Source organism: Mustela putorius, unplaced genomic scaffold (assembly GCF_011764305.1).
Source record: "Mustela putorius furo isolate JIRA1106 unplaced genomic scaffold, ASM1176430v1.1 tig00000083_pilon_pilon_pilon, whole genome shotgun sequence".
Lineage (NCBI taxonomy): Eukaryota > Metazoa > Chordata > Mammalia > Carnivora > Mustelidae > Mustela > Mustela putorius.
In genome coordinates this window covers 19,114,510-19,133,489 of record NW_025421273.1, presented here as the reverse complement: position 1 = coordinate 19,133,489, position 18,980 = coordinate 19,114,510, and the positions used below count along the sequence as shown (strand labels likewise).

At 37.1% G+C, this 18,980-nt stretch overlaps 1 non-coding gene across 1 annotated transcript; it reads left to right on the top strand.

The window, feature by feature from the left end:
- Positions 1–17,682: 17,682 nt before the first annotated feature.
- On the top strand, positions 17,683–17,789 carry LOC123391238. Its single transcript, XR_006605867.1, has one exon. It is a non-coding gene; the product is annotated as a U6 spliceosomal RNA (small nuclear RNA).
- Positions 17,790–18,980: the final 1,191 nt, after the last annotated feature.

The window sequence follows — 18,980 nt, the reverse complement described above, 5'->3', positions numbered from 1 at the left end:
CTGACTTCAAAATAGGCAAAACTCTAGGCCTCTATGCTTATCATGAAAACATGAGATGACAGGAGGGGTATGCAGAAAAGCTGCCTTCTCCTGAGGTATATGTATATCTTCCTCTCTCCTTTCCCTAAAATTAATCTTCTAGAAGATCATCTACCTGCAGGATATTAAGACTTTCATGTTTCACTTTTCACAAACATTTGATTTGCTGCACAGATTGCAGAAACATTCATGATTTTTCCTCTAGGCTAGAATGCAAACAAATGAACAGTTTCTATATGATAGGCCCACTGCTGTCTTGAGAGAGCCAGGTGTAGTCAACACAGATCTTATATCCTTCTCAAGCAATTTCTTTAGAATAGAACTGTACCTTATTCCAAAAGAGAATGGAATCAGAGTAGTTGACAGAGCAGTGATACCCTCTGAACCAGGTGAGCATCGTTTATACCAAAATTATCTGGGAAGGTGGATATGAACTCTTTCCACTTCTTACCACTGCTCCCCCAGGAATGGGTGGCTTACGCAGCAGGAAGGAATAATAATTTCAACCCAGGTCGGGTAAGGCAGTGCTTTTTTTTTAAATTTTTTATTTTTTATAAAAATATATTTTTATCCCCAGGGGTACAGGTCTGTGAATCGCCAGGTTTACACACTACACAGCACTCACCAAAGCACATACCCTCCCTAATGTCCATAACCCCACCCCCCTTCTCCCAACCCCCCTCCCCCCAGCAACCCTCAGTTTGTTTTCTGAGATTAAGCACAGTGCTTCTTAATGTGACATTTTATAAGTGCATTAAATTGATCTAATTCTGTTCAAAAGGAAGCTCATTCAGGTGTCAGATCAACACAAAGTGGGGTTTTGGTTACTTCCTTACAATTTCTGAATTTCACCTAATCTTTTGTGCCAGAATGAAATGGCAGGTGTGTTTAAGAATTTTCCTATAGACTCAAATGGATGAAGGACCTCAATGTAAGAAAGGAATCCATCAAAATCCTTGAGGAGAACACGGGCAGCAACCTCTTCGACCTCTGCCGCAGCAACATCTTCCTAGGAACAACGCAAAAGGCAAGGGAAGCAAGGGAAAAAATGAACTACTGGGATTTCATCAAGATCAAAAGCTTTTGCACAGCAAAGGAAACAGTTAACAAAATCAAAAGACAACTGACAGAATTGGAGAAGATATTTGCAAACGACATATCAGATAAAGGACTAGTGTCCAGAATCTATAAAGAACTTAGCAAACTCAACACCCAGAGAACAAATAATCCAATCAAGAAATGGGCAGAGGACATGAACAGACATTTCTGCAAAGAAGACATCCAGATGGCCAACAGACACATGAAAAAGTGCTCCATATCACTCGGCATCAGGGAAATACAAATCAAAACCACAATGAGATATCACCTCACACCAGTCAGAATGGCTAAAATCAACAAGTCAGGAAATGACAGATGCTGGCGAGGATGCGGAGAAAGGGGAACCCTCCTACACTGTTGGTGGGAATGCAAGCTGGTGCAGCCACTCTGGAAAACAGCATGGAGGTTCCTCAAAATGTTGAAAATAGAACTGCCCTATGACCCAGCAATTGCACTATTGGGTATTTACCCTAAAGATACAAATGTAGTGATCCAAAGGGACACATGCACCCGAATGTTTATAGCAGCAATGTCCACAATAGCCAAACTATGGAAAGAACCTAGATGTCCATCAACAGATGAATGGATCAAGAAGATGTGGTATATATACACAATGGAATACTATGCAGCCATCAAAAGAAATGAAATCTTGCCATTTGCAACAACATGGATGGAACTAGAGCGTATCATGCTTAGCGAAATAAGTCAAGCAGAGAAAGACAACTATCATATGATCTCCCTGATATGAGGAAGTGGTGATGCAACATGGAGGCTTAAGTGGGTAGAAGAAGAATAAATGAAACAAGATGGGATTGGGAGGGAGACAAACCATAAGTGACTCTTAATCTCACAAAACAAACTGAGGGTTGCCGGGGGGGAGGGGGTTTGGGAGAAGGGGATGGGATTATGGACATTGGGGAGGGTATGTGCTTTGGTGAGTGCTGTGAAGTGTGTAAACCTGGTGATTCACAGACCTGTACCCCTGGGGATAAAAATATATGTTTATAAAAAATAAAAAATTTAAAAAAAAAAGAATTTTCCTATAGAAAGAAGAGGAAGCAAAAGAGCTATATCACCATCTGTCATATCCTTACAATACCATGCACAGTTCTAAAGACTTTATATTGTTTAATTCTTTTTTACTGCATTACAGTTGTGATAGTGCAACTTGCCTAGAGACAAAAAAACTCAGGTACATAGAGGTTAAATAACTCATCAAGTATCATGCAGTTGATAAGGAACAGAACTCAAACTTGAAACACAAGTTGATAGGACACCAAAGTCCATGAGGTTTTGCCCAGTTTTAAGCTGTTTCTTTCTTCTTTCCTTCCAGTATATTTTGGGAGTTTAGTTTTAATGCTTATTTTTGTTTTATAAGCAAAATGATAATGGAGAGAATAGAAAATGAAATTTGGATAGCTCTTCCTAATAAATTGTTTCTTTTTCATTACTCTTATATTATTTTCACAACTTGTCTTAATATTTTTTTCTTCTATCCCAGACCAGTGAAAAGTAAGATAGAGAGCTCATCTAAAGAAGAGAAGGAACATAGGCACAAGATAATCTGTCTTGGGGATCATAACAATGACCATTATCCACGAAGTAAAAAGCAGTTTAAACTCTGCTCTTGGCACCTCCAGGCCTATCATACATAAGCCCTGAGATGCATCTGGAGTGTCCCTGTGGCACAGACGGGGTTATTACTTATTGTTAGTGAGGGGCTCACAGTACTTCATTCATGAAGAACAGATGGAGGGACCTACAGTATAAAGAAACTTATGGGAAGAACAGTCTTATTGAAGAAGAGGTGGTATTAACCAACTGTTAATTTTTTGAGAATTATGACAGGATCATGTTCTTCAAAGTTCGTGTTATCATATTGGAAAAATGTTACCAAAGTTGGATCTTTTCCCATATAAAATGGGATAGAATGACACAGTGAAATACTTTTATTTTGGAATCAGAAATCCCAAGGTTTAATCTTAGTTCATATGTTTATGTCTTGGGATGGAATCATATCCTGTTGCCTCTCTCTGTCTCAGATTGGATGTTAGACCAGTCTGAAACCTGGACATGTTTGCAGATGCTCATGGAGATGTGACTGTTGCTTTATTCAGGCCCCCTGACACTAAACACTCAGCAAAGTGTTATCTGCAGGTTGTTTTCTGGAAGCATGAGGCTAACATTCCCCAAACTGAGAGGGAAGGTATGAGAGTATTAGAAGTTCTTAGGGGTAGCCTCAAAACCAGATGTGATTCTCTGTGGTAAGGTCCTACTTCCTTCTGTTAATGGGCAGTGGTTCCTCAACCTTACAGCCAGATTTTCCATTAATGTTTGTCTTTAATGAAAGACTTTTGAATATCTTTTTCAATCAATTATTGGTTTATAATATACACCATGTGGATTCTAAATTTATTTACCTAAAAATCACATGTGAATTATGATGTTTTACATCACCAAATTCATGCTAGGTTTATATTACTACATATGTCAACATATTTTTTAAACACAGTATTTTTTTAAGTCTTATTTTCTCACGTGATCAAATAGTTCAACTCTTAAGTGTATAGGAACACCAATAGTTAGGAAATGTTCTTGATGGAATATATTATATTCACAGATATTAACATTTATAAAATCCAGCTTCTATTTTCTTTTGTCAAAGATATCCATAATAGTTTGAACTTTTTACCAAGTGCAGTTATCTCGGTGTGTGTCTGAAAGAAAAAACAAAACAAAACAAAAAAACTATAAAAGTCAGTAGAAAAACAACAGACCTAAACTTTTTTGTCTTTTACAGCATACATATTTTTTTCTGAAGACTGTAAGTCTACTGGTTGTGTAAACAAAGGAGTAGAACACTCTAAAACTAAAATATGTTGGGTACATAATCTGTTTCTTAACTGGACAAGTTTAATTACCATAGACTTCTAAACTCAAATCTGAATATATAATCTGACCAGTTTTTTTTTTCTTTCTGCTTTTGAGTTTATGTGAAAAGATCTAATTAAGATTCAACAAATTATTCATGTAAAAATTGGGAGAAAGATAGAAAAATGTATTTATTTGCAGTATAGGAAAAACCAGGGACTTGTTGTGTTCATAATTTTCCCCACACATATGCTATTGACAGACAGTAGTCTTAAGTTTAAAGAGACGTGATTTTTTAAAATTATTTTTATTAACATATAATATATTCTTTTTGCCCCAGGGGTACAAGTCTGGGAATCATCAGGCTTACACATTTCACAGCACTCACCATAGCACATACCCTCCCCACTGTCCATAACCCAACCACCCTATCCCTACCCCCCACCCATCAGCAACCCTCAGTTTGTTTTGTGAGGTTAAGAGTCTCTAATGGTTTGTCTCCCTCCCAATCCCATCTCATTTTATTTTTTCCTTCCTTATATCCCCACAACCCCCACCATAACACTCAAATTCCTCATATCAGAGAGATAATATGATAATTGTCTTTCTCTGATTGACTTATTTCACTCAGCATAAAACCCTTTTGTTCTACCCACATCGTTGCAAATGGCAAGACTTCATTTCTTTTGATGGCTGCATAGTATTCCGTTGTATATATATATATACCACATCTTCTTTGTCCAGTCATTTGTTGATGGACATCTAGGTTCTTTCCATAGCTTGGCTACTGTGGACATTGCTGCTATAAACATTTGGGTACATGTGCCCTTTCAGATCACTACATTTGTATCTTCAAGGTAAATACTCAATAGTGTGGTTGCAGGGTCATAGAGTCATAGTAGCTGTATTTTCAACTTTTTGAGGAGCCTCCATGCTGTTTTCCAGAGTGGCTGCCCCGGCCTGCATTCCCAGCAACAGTGTAGGAGGCTTCCCCTTTCTCCACATCCATGCCAACATCTGTTGTTTCCTGACTTGTTAATTTTAGCCATTCTGACAGTGTGAGGTGGTATCTCATTGTGGTTTTGATTTGTATTTCCCTGATGCTGAGTGATGTGGAACACTTTTTCATGTGTCTTTTGGCCATTTGGATGTCTTCTTGGAGAAATGTCTTCATGTCTTCTGTCCATTTCTTTATTGGATTATTTGTTCTTTGAGTTTGATAAATTCCTTACAGATTTTGGATACTAGCCCTTTATCTGATATGTCATTTGCGAATATCTCTCCCATTCTGTCAGCTATCTTTTGGTTTTGTTGACTGTATTCTTTGCTGTGCAAAAGCTTTTGATCTTGATGAAGTCCCAGTAGTTCATTTTTGCCTTTGCTTCCCTTGCCTTTGGCGATGTTTCTAGGAAGAAGTTGCCGTGGCTGAGGTTACAGAGGTTGCTGCCTGTGTTCTCCTCAAGGATTTTGATGGATTCCTGTCTCACATTAAGGTATTTCATCCATTTTTAATCTATTTTTGTGTGTGGTGTAAGGAAATGGTCTGGTTTCACTTTTCTGCATATGGCTGTCCAATATTCCCAACACCATTTCTTAAAGAGACTTTTTTCCATTGGATATTCTTTCCTGCTTTGTCGAAGATCAGTTGACCATAGAGTTGAGGGTCTATTTCTGGGCTCTCTATTCTGTTCCATTGATCTATGTGTCTGTTTTTGTGCCAGTACCATATAATGTCTTGATGATTACAGCTTTGTAATGAGCTTGAAGTGTGGAATTGTGATGTCACTAACTTTGGCTTATTTTTTCAACATTCTGAGACATGATTTTTGAAAGTAAAAAGAACTGAGATCTCAACCCCACCACTTACAAGTTGTTTAATCTCTTCTAAAAGTTTACTTTAATAAGGAAGTAGTCTTGCTTCGAATGTCCTCCCTCCGCCCCAGCACCCCCCCCCACTCAGTCACAACACTGTTAGCAGTGACTCTCTCTATGCACACCCGGTTCTTTCTGATTGACCAAAGGGCAAGAATGTGACCAAGACATGCCAATTAGAATTACTTTCCAGGGATTTTTAAAAACAGAGTTGGGGAAGGCTGTTAGTTAAGTTTAGAAAGTGTTGTTTTGGTGAAAAGAATGAAGCCAAGGAACAACAATACACAGCAATAGAGATAATTAGGTCTAGTGAGTTTAGTTGTTTTTTTTAAGCCTAGCTATGTTCTGGTTCTTATGTTATGTGCCCTTTCACCCTCTTAAGTCATCTGTGTTTTGTTTAATTACATAAACCAGGGAATTATATATTTACTTAATCATTTGATTTTTGTTTCTGAAATTTGTTAAAGAAGGATTTTTGATGTTTAATGCCTTTGTCTCTAATACATTTTGCAAAATATCATGGCAATAGTGAAATTATCATGATGAATGAATGAATTGACAAAACACATGATGCAGGTATCATACCTAATGCTCACCAGTTGACAAGTTCCTTTAACTATTCTCTACTTAAACAATTTATGTGAGACAGTAACAACAAATTAATGCATTTATTATCTATTTGAAATAAAAACTGTTGAGTCATGAACAAAAACATAGGTATGGGATTTTGATATAGCATAAATTAAGGGATTTTAGAGAAATGACATTTAAACCTAAGTCCATTACTTTCTGAATGTGTGATTTTGAGCAATTTGCTTCACAATTCAGCATCTAAATCCCTCATGTACAAAAAAAAAAAAAAAAAAAAGAATGCTAGTTCTCATTTCTCATTACCAATCAGAGGTATAATGAAAGGGCAAATGTGGTAAGTACTCAACTGATCTTACTTTTTTTTCTCCCTGAAAATGTCTATTCATCTGTAGTCTGACTCCAGCTGTTATCTGAAGTTTATGAATGTCATTTTATAAAGAGATTCATGATGTCCAATAGCAACTATATATCATGTATGTTCAAATGAAACAATGACTGTAATCAAGAGGAATGAGTCAAATGTAGAAAATATGATCTAGCTTTTTTTTTTTTTTAATGATTTTAATAGTAGAAAAAAGAAATCCAACCCTTCCTTTGGGTTGGGAGTGGAGCTCCTATCAGAAAAGAATCAACACATTATTATGTGTTCTCCTTCATTTCCAGTTTTCTTCTCATATTATAAAGTTTAATTGATTAAAGATATAGATATAGGTGGATAAGTAGAGGATTAACATCCAAGAGAGATCCTAGCTTCTTTTGGCTTGAACAACTAGATTAGAGAGTGATGTATTTTACTAATGTGGATAACTGAAAGAAGTTTGTTTAAGGCAGAACACTGAGAGAAATGAGAGTTTCAGTTTTGGAGAATGTATTTAGTTTGAGATGTCAGTCAATTTTGAGAAGCTCAGTGGAGATATTCAGTGTAGGGCAAAACTAGAATGAGACACAGGTTTTGGCTGGAGACAGTGAATTGGGGGTGATAGCTGGTGATACTCCTAAGGTAGCACACAGAGGGAATCCCTGGGGCAGACCCTAGAGACACTGATTTAAGAAGAAGGTTTCCAAAAAAGTCTGAAAAAGAACAAAGAGAAGAACAAGTCAAACTGGGGATTATCTGAAGATGAAGTATATCTTGGAGGATTACTGACTATTTGATATCATGCTAATGGACATCAAAAGGAAGCTGGGTGGCAGTCCTTGCTTCAGACAAATTGGGCTTTAAACCAAATAACAGATGTTTTAACAATGTTTATTCTTCCAATCCATGAGCATGGAATACTTTTCCAACTTTTTGTGTCTTCTTCAGTTTCTTTCATGAGTGTTCTGTAGTTCCTCTAATACAGATCCTTTACATATATGGTTAGGTTTATTCCCAAATATCTTATGTTACCTGGTGCTATAGTGAATGGAATTGATTATCTAATTTCTCTTTCTTTATTTTCATTGTTAGTGTTTAAGAAAGCAACTGATTTCTGTGGATTGATTTTGTATCCTGCCACATTACTGAATTGCATGAGTTCTGGTAATTTGGGGCTGGAGTCTTTTGGGTTTTCCATATAAAGTATGAAAATGTCTATATTTCCCAGAGCAATCTATAGTTTCAATGCCATCCTGATCAAAATTCTACTGGCATTTTTCAAAGTGCTGGAACAAACAATCATAAATTTTGTATGGGAACCAGAAAAGACCCTGAATAAAGAAATGTTGAAAAAGAAAAAACAAAACTGGGGCATAACGTTACCTGATTTCAAGCTTTACTACAAAGCTGTAATCATCAAGACAGTATGGTACTGGCACAAAAACAGACACATAGGTCAATGGGATAGAATAGGGAGCCCAGAAATAGACCCTCAACTCTGTGGTCAACTGATCTTCAATAAAGCAGGAAAGAATGTCCAATGGAAAAAAAGTCTTTTCAACAAATGGTGTTGGGAAAATTAGACAGTCACATACAGAAGAATGAAACTGGACCATTTCCTTATACCATACACAAAAATGCACTCAAAATGGGTGAAATACCTAAATGTGAGACGGGAATCCATCAGAATCCTAGAGGAGAATACAAGCAGCAACCTCTGTAACCTCAGCCATAGTGACTTCTTCCTAAAAACATCGACAAAGCTAAGGGAAACAAAGGCAAACATGAACTTTTGGGATTTCATCAAGATCAAAAGCTTTTGCAAAACAAAGAAAACAGTTGACAAAGCCAAAAGACAGCCTACAGAATGGGAGAAGATATTTATTTTTAAATGGTATATCAGATAAAGGGCTACTATCCAAAATCTGTAAGGAACTTACCAAACTCAACACCCAAAGAACAAATAATCCAATCAAGAAATGGACAGAAGACATAAACAGGTATTTCTCCAAAGAAGACATCCAAATGGCCAACAGACACATGAAAAAATGTTCAACATCACTTGGCATCAGGGAAATATAATCAAAACCACTATGAGGTAGCACCTCTCACCAGTTAGAATGACTAAAATTAACAAGTTGGGGAATGACAGATGTTGGAGAGGATGAGGAGAAAGGGAAACCCTCTTACACTGTTGGGAAGGCAAGCTGTTAACAGCCTCTCTGGAAAACAGTATAGCAGTTACTCCAAAAGTTGAAAATAGAACGAGGCTATGACTGAGCAATTGCATTACTGGGTATTTACACCAAAGATAGATACAATCTGAAGGCACACCTGCATTCCAATGTTTATAGCAGCAATATCCACAATAGCCAAACTATGGAATGAGCCCATATTTTCATTGACAGATGAATGGATAAAGAAGAATAGGTACATTTATATAATGGAATACTACTCAGCCATCAAAAATGAAATCTTGCCATTTGCAACAAGGGTATTATGCTAAGTGAAATAAGTCAGTCAGAGAAATACAATTATTATATGATCTCACTGACATGTGGAACTTTATAAGCAAAACAGAGGCTCATAGGGGAAGAGAGGAAAAATAAAACAAGATGAAATCAGAGAGGCTGACAAACCCTAAGAGACTCTCAATCATAGGAAACAATGTTGCTGGAGTTACAGGGGTGGGAGAATAGGGTACCTGGGTAATGGACATTAATGAGGGCAGGTGATTTAGTGAGCACTGAGTGTTATATAAGACCAATGAATTACTGACCGCTACCTGTGAAAACAATAATACATTATACATTATATGTTAATCGAATTTAAGTTGAAAAAATGGAAAAAAATAAAATATTTTTAAAAATAAGTAGTGACTATTGGAAATGGATAGGAATATATCCCAAAAGAGAACTGGTGGTGTTAGCATTAGATCGCCCTCTTTTATGACAGGAGGGAGAAATAAATGGATAAGTGAAAATAAGAACATGTATGCAGGTTTGTTGGCATCTAAAGGTAATATTGATGAAACTACACTGCGTGTATTTTCTTCCAAGCCAGCACCTTCTACTCTGTGTCTCAGTGGAGGGCAACCCCATTCTTCCAGCGTTTGAGACCAAACATCCCGGTGTCATTTCTGACACCTGTCTTTATCCCCACATGCTGTCTCTTAAGACATTCTGTGGGCTCCATCATTCTCATCTATCCAGAATTAAAAGAATTTTCACTCTTCTTCTGCCTCTTTTGAGCTCAGCTACTTTCCTTTTTTACCTGAATTGTTACAATTTTCTACTTTGGCTATATTACCTAAGAAGATAATCTAACAAATGGAAAAACTTTCCGGTAATAACAATTAGGCTTCGAAGGGCATAAACATACCTCTCTAAAATACATATATATTTAGTTAGTTACTTTCTAAAATAGAAGTACCCACTTGTAAGTATCTGCCAGTGTTATTAACACATTTCACAATGATAAAGAAAAGGGAAGTGTTTAAATTGGATTACCATGACCTCACGTTGCCCAAATTTACTGGCCCTGTAATACCGGCCCCACCTGCTATGACTTCTTTCCTCTTCAGTCATCTGTACCTACATTGCCTTCCACTAAGCTTCCACCAGGAAGGTCATAGTATTAGTTCATGGAATCTAAATATGTTTTTTTTTATATAAGCAAATTTGGAAAAAGATCAAGACTTACCTAGGTCTTTGGGACAATTTTGAGCATCAGACACAAAACTGCTACAGGATAACCTCACTTTCTTTCTACATAATGTCTTTATTTTCTTTCACTTTAGACCAACTATGCTCACATATCCTAGCAACCATCACTAACTGCAGCTTCCAAATGTCATACATAGTCATTTACCTAAATGGATACAGAATAATCTGTAGAAGGAAAGGATATTAGAACACAAATGGAATTGAATATTGGCAGGAGTTAGAAATAATCTTGTTATGGCTGTGTCATAGACACATTAATTAAATAAGAGAAAATGGACGGAAAAAATTAAGCTTCCCAAAGTAAGGACATACTTATGTTTTTGTATTCAACTTTTTATGCTTAACATTATAAGAGTTTTACAGGCTACCTCTTAGTTTTACAATCTTAATTTCAAATAACTGCATAATACTTAATCTACTGTTTATACTGTTTTTTGGTGGAATAATTATTCTATTATTGTATGTTTGGTTTGTGGTAATGCAGCCAGTATAAATTATCTTGCTATAACTATTTTTACATGCATTGGATTACTAGAAAAGATTATTAAGCATTCATTGCATGAAGTAAAATATAGTCAAAAATAATTGTTTCAGGTACCTCTAACTGTTGTGCAATTTCCACTTCTTTTTGTTTCACCATCATTTGGTATTACTGGAAAATAGTGCTCTTAGGTATAAGACAATATTGGTTTCCTCATCTCCCTGTATCCAGCTTTGACTTTAAAGGTGATAGATTTCATTCAGGGAAAAAAATATGGAAACATAATGGAATTCTGACACATAGCTGATGAATCCTGTTTTCCTATGTTGAGCAAAATGATTTATAGTGTCAAAAGACATCAGTAAACAGATGGATTTGAAAGAGACTGAAATTTCTAAATAATTTGACTCTGTATTAGATTTTATGGCTGTATCTATACACACTGAAAAATGGAGGGCCTAAGAAACCAGTGCTCGAAACTCCAGAACTAATAGTAGTCTAAGATTTCTGCCGATGTTGTTTGTGATTGATGAGGGCAATTGTTCAAAGGGGTGAGATGGGGCTGCCAACTCTGCTTTCATAACTGATTGCAATTTTAATCGAATTATTTGTGGAAAATCATTCCATGGGGTTGGGTTGAATTCTATATCTGATACCTAACAACTGCGGACTATGGGCATACAGTTTACATTCTAAATTTTAACTTTCTTATTTGTAATTTAGAGGGAATACCCTTTTCCATGGTTGATACTCAAAATACTAATAACTGGTAAAACAGAGGCCCTGAGCACCCAGAAAGGATGCTGGTTATAGCACAGAGCAGGTAACTGGAGCCCCAGCTGGGCCAAGCATTACTTCTTTTTCCTGAATTTCAGAGAGCTCTGAGGAGTGCTAACAGGAAAAGCACAAGGGAGTTGTCTGGGCAGGGAAGGACAGTCACTAAGGAAGTAGCTACTTCCTATTTGTAATGGAAGCATTGCAATATTTTAACAAAAATTGGTCTGCTCTACTACATATGGCTCACCATCAATCCTACTTCATAACTGGAAATTTCATAATTTGGGAGATAGAATGAGCAAATACTTGTGGAACATTTTACACACTTCTTGTACCATGCTAAGAAGTTGATAAATAGTAATAGTAGCAAAATTCATAAATTTAATAAATCCTGTTGTCATAATTCACATGAAAGAGGCTACAATGAAATAAAAGCATTGGAGTATGGGGGAAATATAAAAAGCCATGATGGAGAAAGATTTTTAGAAGCAACTTTTTTTTTTCCCTTTTCCATAAGAAATTCTTAAAGAAGTGCAGTTCGTCCACAAGCAATTGGATTCGAGTGGGGCTGCCAACCATGTGGCCTTGCCTGCTGTACCCAGAGATGGCACAGGATCTAAACCAAGCCAAGCACACACACTTGCAGAAACTTAACCTTTAAATGAAGTGACACAGAATGTTGTTGAATTACTCAATTTTACAAAAATGTCATTCTCCTTCTATTAATCAATACATTTAAAATGAGGTTCAGTAAAAGCCTCAATATGCTGTGACGTCTAATTTATCAAAGTTTATGTTAAAAACTGAGGTTTAAATTTGCCTTGGTAATTCTAGAGGAAAGGGGAAAATACGGAAATAATGAAATTGCATTCCCAAACAGAGATCTTTGAAGCTATATGATTTAGGGCAGTGTTGTGGCCTTTGCAAAGTGACAGATCTACATGGATAGATACAGAGCCTACAGACGGAACTCATCATTTATGATCACTTCAAATCTGCTAGACATGCCCCTGGGGAAAGGACAGTCTGTCGTTTATTTAATATATATGCTTGGATAAATGTGCTTTTCCCTATGCAATGACAACATAATTAATTCATATTATATCCCAAAATAAATTCTACATACATTAAACACATACACACTCATTTACACACATATTTCAAAAATTATAGCATGTCTTTTAAGAGACCAGAAAAGGGAATGACTTCTTAAGACAGAGTGGGGACTCTGTTGAATGCAGCAGGCTTGGAGCACTCGGTGTGCCTAGTTGGAAGCGACCCATGAAATGATCACTGGGCCAGGTCGGGGCTGCAAGGGTGATGACGGGACTGTGGTGTTCTGGGCACTTCCTCCCATCCAGGCTGGTGATCTACCATGAATCAATCCATCAGAATCAGGAAGCAGGGCCTCTTCTTCCTGAAATGTCCCTCCGGCGCCCTCTACTGGAAGAGCTTAAAATCGTTTTCTGCAATTTCTGCAGAACGCCCTCTGTAGTGAGAACTTTCACTAGGAAGGGTAACTGCCTAAAAGGATGGTGAGTAGTTTTGGAGGGGTAAATTTGGAACTGAGAGACAAGAAATGTATAACTGGAATAGTGTTTATTTAGTCCTCATGTCTCAGAGTGTGTGTGTGTGTGTGTGTGTGTGTGTTTTCCTTGTCTGACATGGGCTTGCTTTCGCATTTTGTGGTTTGGCTAGTTTGGGGATGATCTCAGATTGCCTTGAGTGTGGTGTATCTGGTTGTCTCCGTGTGACTCATTTTCCAGCCAGTTCAGTAATGTCTCTTCTCACGGTGATCATAGAGAGCAAAGAAAATAGCCGATACACACAGAGTATTTGAGTTTAGTTTTGAAACCAGCACATCATCACTTCTAATGCATTTTGTTAGCCAAAGCAAAGCCTTGAAGCCAGCCCAGATTCAGGTGACAGGGCATCAGACTCCATTATTTAAGATAGGAACTGAAAAGCAGCAAACAGCAAACACAAAACCAAACAACCAAGGAAATACAGAGTGAGAATAATTTGGTCCTTTTATGTAATCAATTGACCTTGCCATTATTGCTTCACTATGCATGTCTATGCATTCCAATGTATATGCACTGGATGTATGTATACAGTGTATACGCATGTTCTGTTGGTCCCACTCTCTGTTGCTATTATTGTGTTCTTCTTCATATACTTGGCTACCATTGTTCTTGCAGAAAAATATTTTTGGAGTTTTCATGAAGCCTGGGGGTCATTGATCTTCTCCTGCGGTGCCTCTGGTGTGTTTGTTTCTGCTAGGTGCCAGGGGACAACACCATTTGGAGACTGTGACAAACTGAAGTCATGGCTTGATGTATCCAGACCCACTCAAATCCTCATGCAGAAGACATGAAGGGTGGTCTGTAGATTCAGCTTCTTAGGGGCAATAATTTTTTTTTTTTTTTCGTTTTCTCTTTCTTCCTTTGCTTTGTTCATCATGACCTCAACCTTATCTACAGTAGTCTGGACTAAGAATAGGATTGTTGTATTCAGGTTTGCCTATATCTTAAGGGTGAAGACTTTAGGAATCCCAGTGAATCTGTTTCCTACGGTTTTGGCTTGTTGTATACAACACAGTTTCAGGGGACACAATTTACCTGGCAATGCACTGGAATGCCCCCTTTCCATCATGAAGTTTTGCCCTGTATAACCTGTGTAGTTAGAGCTGATGTATTTGTTCTCCACTTCATATGGGAAGAGAGGCTTTGAGATTGTTGTGTTGAACAGTCACTGTACCTGGAATTCTGCTCTCATAAACCCCAGTAAAACATGCAATTCTCAGTTCAAGCATGTGACATGTGTAAGCCCTTTATGTATCTTTGATGTTCCAAAAGTTTGGTTACCTCCCTGGGTTCTCCAAAATTCAGCCTGGCAGTTTTTTATTATCTTTTTAGCTCTTCCAAGACTTTACAGTGATTAACAAATGTTTTATCTGTATGTTTAATAGTATTTAGTGGAAGAGTCAATTCATGTAATTTCACCTAGAGCCCTTTTTAAAAGATCATTCTTGACATCCATGTGATGTCATGATGTGATGTGGGATGAGAGACCAAGGATGAACACAGGGAGATAAGTAGAGACTTTTACAATAATTTAAGCAATGGCCGGGACCAAAGTAGCCAGAGTACAGTGTTGAGAAGTGATTTCACTCGGAGACAAGTTTAGTAAAAGGCTTCTGTGACTTCTCATGTCCTAGTGAGTATCTGAAAGATACATTTTGTACCTTCAAGGTTACAGACCAGGGTCTGCAGTCTGATCCATGACACTGGATGAAAGATAAATTCGTTGTGGTGTACTCAGGCGTATCTGAATACAAATTGCCTTCAATATCAAGTGTGATTAACGTTGTGTCTATATGTTTTAGAGTGTTATTTACAGGGTGAGAAATGATGGATGAAATAATGCATTTTGTTCCATCATGTTAAATCATCAGAGTAGTAATGTAATCAGTTTAATTTGATTGGCAAAGATGTAAAGTTATAAGTAAATCAGTTCAGTGGGTTTGGTTTTTCTTTTTTTATTCCTCTCTTCTGAAAATTATGCATTGAAATAATATGCTCTCCTTTTCACTCTAAATATTAATAATCATGGCTCATCTTTATTATTTACTCTACACATTTATAAGTATGTGTTTGTCCTACCCTCAGATAGGGATCTCTGATTATTGCTTCTGCCACTGCAGCCACTGCCAAGCTTTCCAAGCAATACACTTGCTTACCTGGTATGCCAACTCTAGTTCCAGAAGTCAGCTGAAGTTGATTAATATATACTGTTAACACATTTTTCAAATAGTTTCATTAGCAGGGGGCACAGATAGTTTTGCACAGTTGAAACTAAAGCATAGCCGATTTTGTATTTTGCCTTTCACTGTTTGTTGTATTGAATCAATTGAATGATTCTATCATAAGTATGTTTTGAGGGTACCATATCGTCTTTATCAAATAAAGTAAAAGAAAACCATTGCAGAGAGTTAATGGGCCAATTACTTCTAATTTGGGTAATTAGAAATGTAGTCTGTGAGTAAGCTTAACTATTTCATAGTTAGTTTAGGAGGGACAGGACACAGTCTCCTAATTTCCTATGTGCAGCCTTGCTCTTGGGTCAAACCATAGGGAACTTGTATCAGAGATGGCGTATCCATAGAAATGTCCCTTGCTAGTCTTAGCTTACTGATAACCAATGCTGTGGCTGGACCCGCCTTCATGGCTTTTACAATTGCAAGACTTTTTCCACAAAACCATTAGGAAACTCAAAGAGACGAGGTTTACTACTTACAAGTCTGGAACTCACAAGGCACGTGCAGGGTCACACAGCACGGTAGCTGGGAGGGAAGGAGAGAGAGATAGAGCACAGGATGGGATTCTGTTTCTGTTGGGGTTGAAACTGGGGAACTAGAGTTTGTGGACTCAATCTTAATCTGAGGATTTAGCAGTGTTAGAAAAGAAACAATCGAAGCTTGAATCAGACACTGACATTACAGAAACAAACAAACAACAAAACAAAAAAAAAACCTCTCAGAGCTTACACTATGAGAAGATATAAAAAATAAAAATCTCAGTAAATACAGCTTATGAACCAAAGGACTTGATTAAAAACTTTGTAAAGGTCTATCTCAACCAACTTAGAAATAGTCTATCCCCATTTTTCTTCTTAATTTTTAAAAGTATAAATATGTTCTAAAATCTTGAAGTCCACTTGAGAATGACTCATTAGTTTAAATTGTGTAGTAATAAGAGTTGTTTAAGATACATTTTCCCCCATCATGTGTGGGAATTTAGACATAATCACCAAGAGCTAATGAGGTTATGTATTCAAGAACCCCTTGACCTAGCCTGTGATCCAGTCCTGCTTCTTCTGATGGCTCTGTTGGGCCTCAGAGCAGATGGCCAGGTTTCCCTTGTGACTATCCCATCTGTCTGAGGGAACGAAATTCCCAGCTGAGAGCAATTAGAAGCCATATTAATACCCTGGCAAGGCCGGTTAAGACCAGTTGGGTGGTCTGCTGGCTGGAGGCTGAACAATCTCGCCATCAGTTAGGCTCACAAGCCAGACATTCCCAAAGAAGCCAGAGCATTCAGGAACTTACGGCTTCAACTGGTGTTGAAGAGTGTTTGTTTTCACTTTAAAAAGTGAATTTAGGTTGGATAGAGAGAGCTTTCCTATAAACAACGGGGAACAGTGCTCATTCACCTTCCCCTTTTCTTAGTCCATCCCCCTTCAACACCGTCATGGATTTTTATAGGAAATAGGAGTTTTTCTTCCAGATGTATTGAAATGTTGGTGGGTGAAAGAGAGGAAGCTACAAGCAAATAGCTCCATAAGCCTTCGGTGGCATATTATGTGGGCCACAAAATCGTATTCATTTATTTCAAATAATATGTCCTGTCAAGAGGCCTGGCGTATCAACTTTGATGTGACTTGATTATTCAGAGGAATTTGGGAGAATTCAGCTTGCTACCCTGCATGTATATTGACTTTTACTGTTTCAAACCCTCACCTTATAATATGTCATTTAATCTTCACAAATATTATTTTCTTCTTGTTTTCTTTGGTAAAATAAATGTAAATGAGGCTAAGGGGAACCAGAAAATGTACTAGGACATCAGCATGAGTATAATGTTTTGTTTGTAGTTCATTAGGGGCGCCAATAGAGCTTCCTAGTTTTATTTTGTTTTGTTTTTATTTTTGTTTTTTTTGAAAACAGGGTTGCTGCATCCATACAAATCACACTGCTTGTGTATTAGAGTAACTCATATTCTGGGGGGTGGTTCCCCCAAAACATTCAGTGACAGTTTTTCAAGAAAATTCCTTCATGGTCTTATACAGCATCCAAACCAGATGCTGTCGTGCTCGCTTCAGCAGCACATATACTAAAATTGGAACGATACACAGAAGATTAGCATGGCCCCTGCACAAGGATGACACCTAAACCAGATGCTGTCTCAAAGTGTCTACAGATCTCTCCTCTCCCAGATCTTTGGGGATCCATCTCGCAAATCATGTATGAACAATATGCCAAAGTTTGCCCATTATAACAAGACAACCCCTTGCTCAGTCAAAATCCAGTAGAAGACAGACTCATTACAAGATTATTTTGCAAACTGGCCCTTATCTCTCATGCTAATATAAGCCCTTTCTACATTTATTTGTATGAAAATTAATTTACCACGTTAAATCTGGTGGAATACGTTGACTCCTCTATCTTCTATATTTTATTTTAGGATACATTAAAAGAATAACACAATTCAAACATGTATTGTCTTTGCATGTATTATATGCATGTGATGTCCAGCAATATACAGAAAGCAAATAATGAAAAGCAAGACCCACTCCTCTAACCTACCACTTTCCTGTGTATCTCAAAATAATATGAGTATGCTATTTTAGTTGTTAACATTTGATGCTTTCTATTAAATTTTTATTATGATGGATGTCTATTTCTCTTATGTATGTCCTCTTACTTTCTTGTATGCCATCCTCCACCTTCTTTTAATATTGCATTATATTCACTTCCTCTCTGGTTAACTGCAAATTCAAACAACATTCTTATGCCTACAGTTCTATCCTGACAACAGTATATGATAACCCCAGGCTTCCCATATTCCACCACATCCCTTTGAATCTCTCAACATTTGAGCTATTATTTTCCAATCTTAGTGTGCATATTTTCATTCTAGTTTGTAGTCACAGATAAGTCCACAGTTTATTTACATATTGGTTCCAAAAGCAGGAACAAATATAAAGCATAGCTTAGACAAAAAATTACTAAAAAAAATTAGTAATTTTTTTTGACTGCAAAGTGAAATTTCACAGGATTTTTGTAGATTGCAGGTACACAGGGGAAAACAAAAACAAAAAACAAAAAACGAAACTTCCAGAGCCATCCTCATTACTTTACAATAGAATAAAAAACATAAGGTGTGCAAGAAATTCACAAAAGGAAAATCCAAGGGACCAATAAACATATGAAAACATACCCAGCCTAAGAAATAAACAGGACATTCAAATTAAAACAACTGAATACCATTATGCACTGATGTTAGGCATTCTGACTGACAAAAGTTAAAAATAATATCATACAATGACAATATGTAGGGAAATAGAAATTTACTCATGGCTGATGGAAGTCTAATTAGAATTGCTT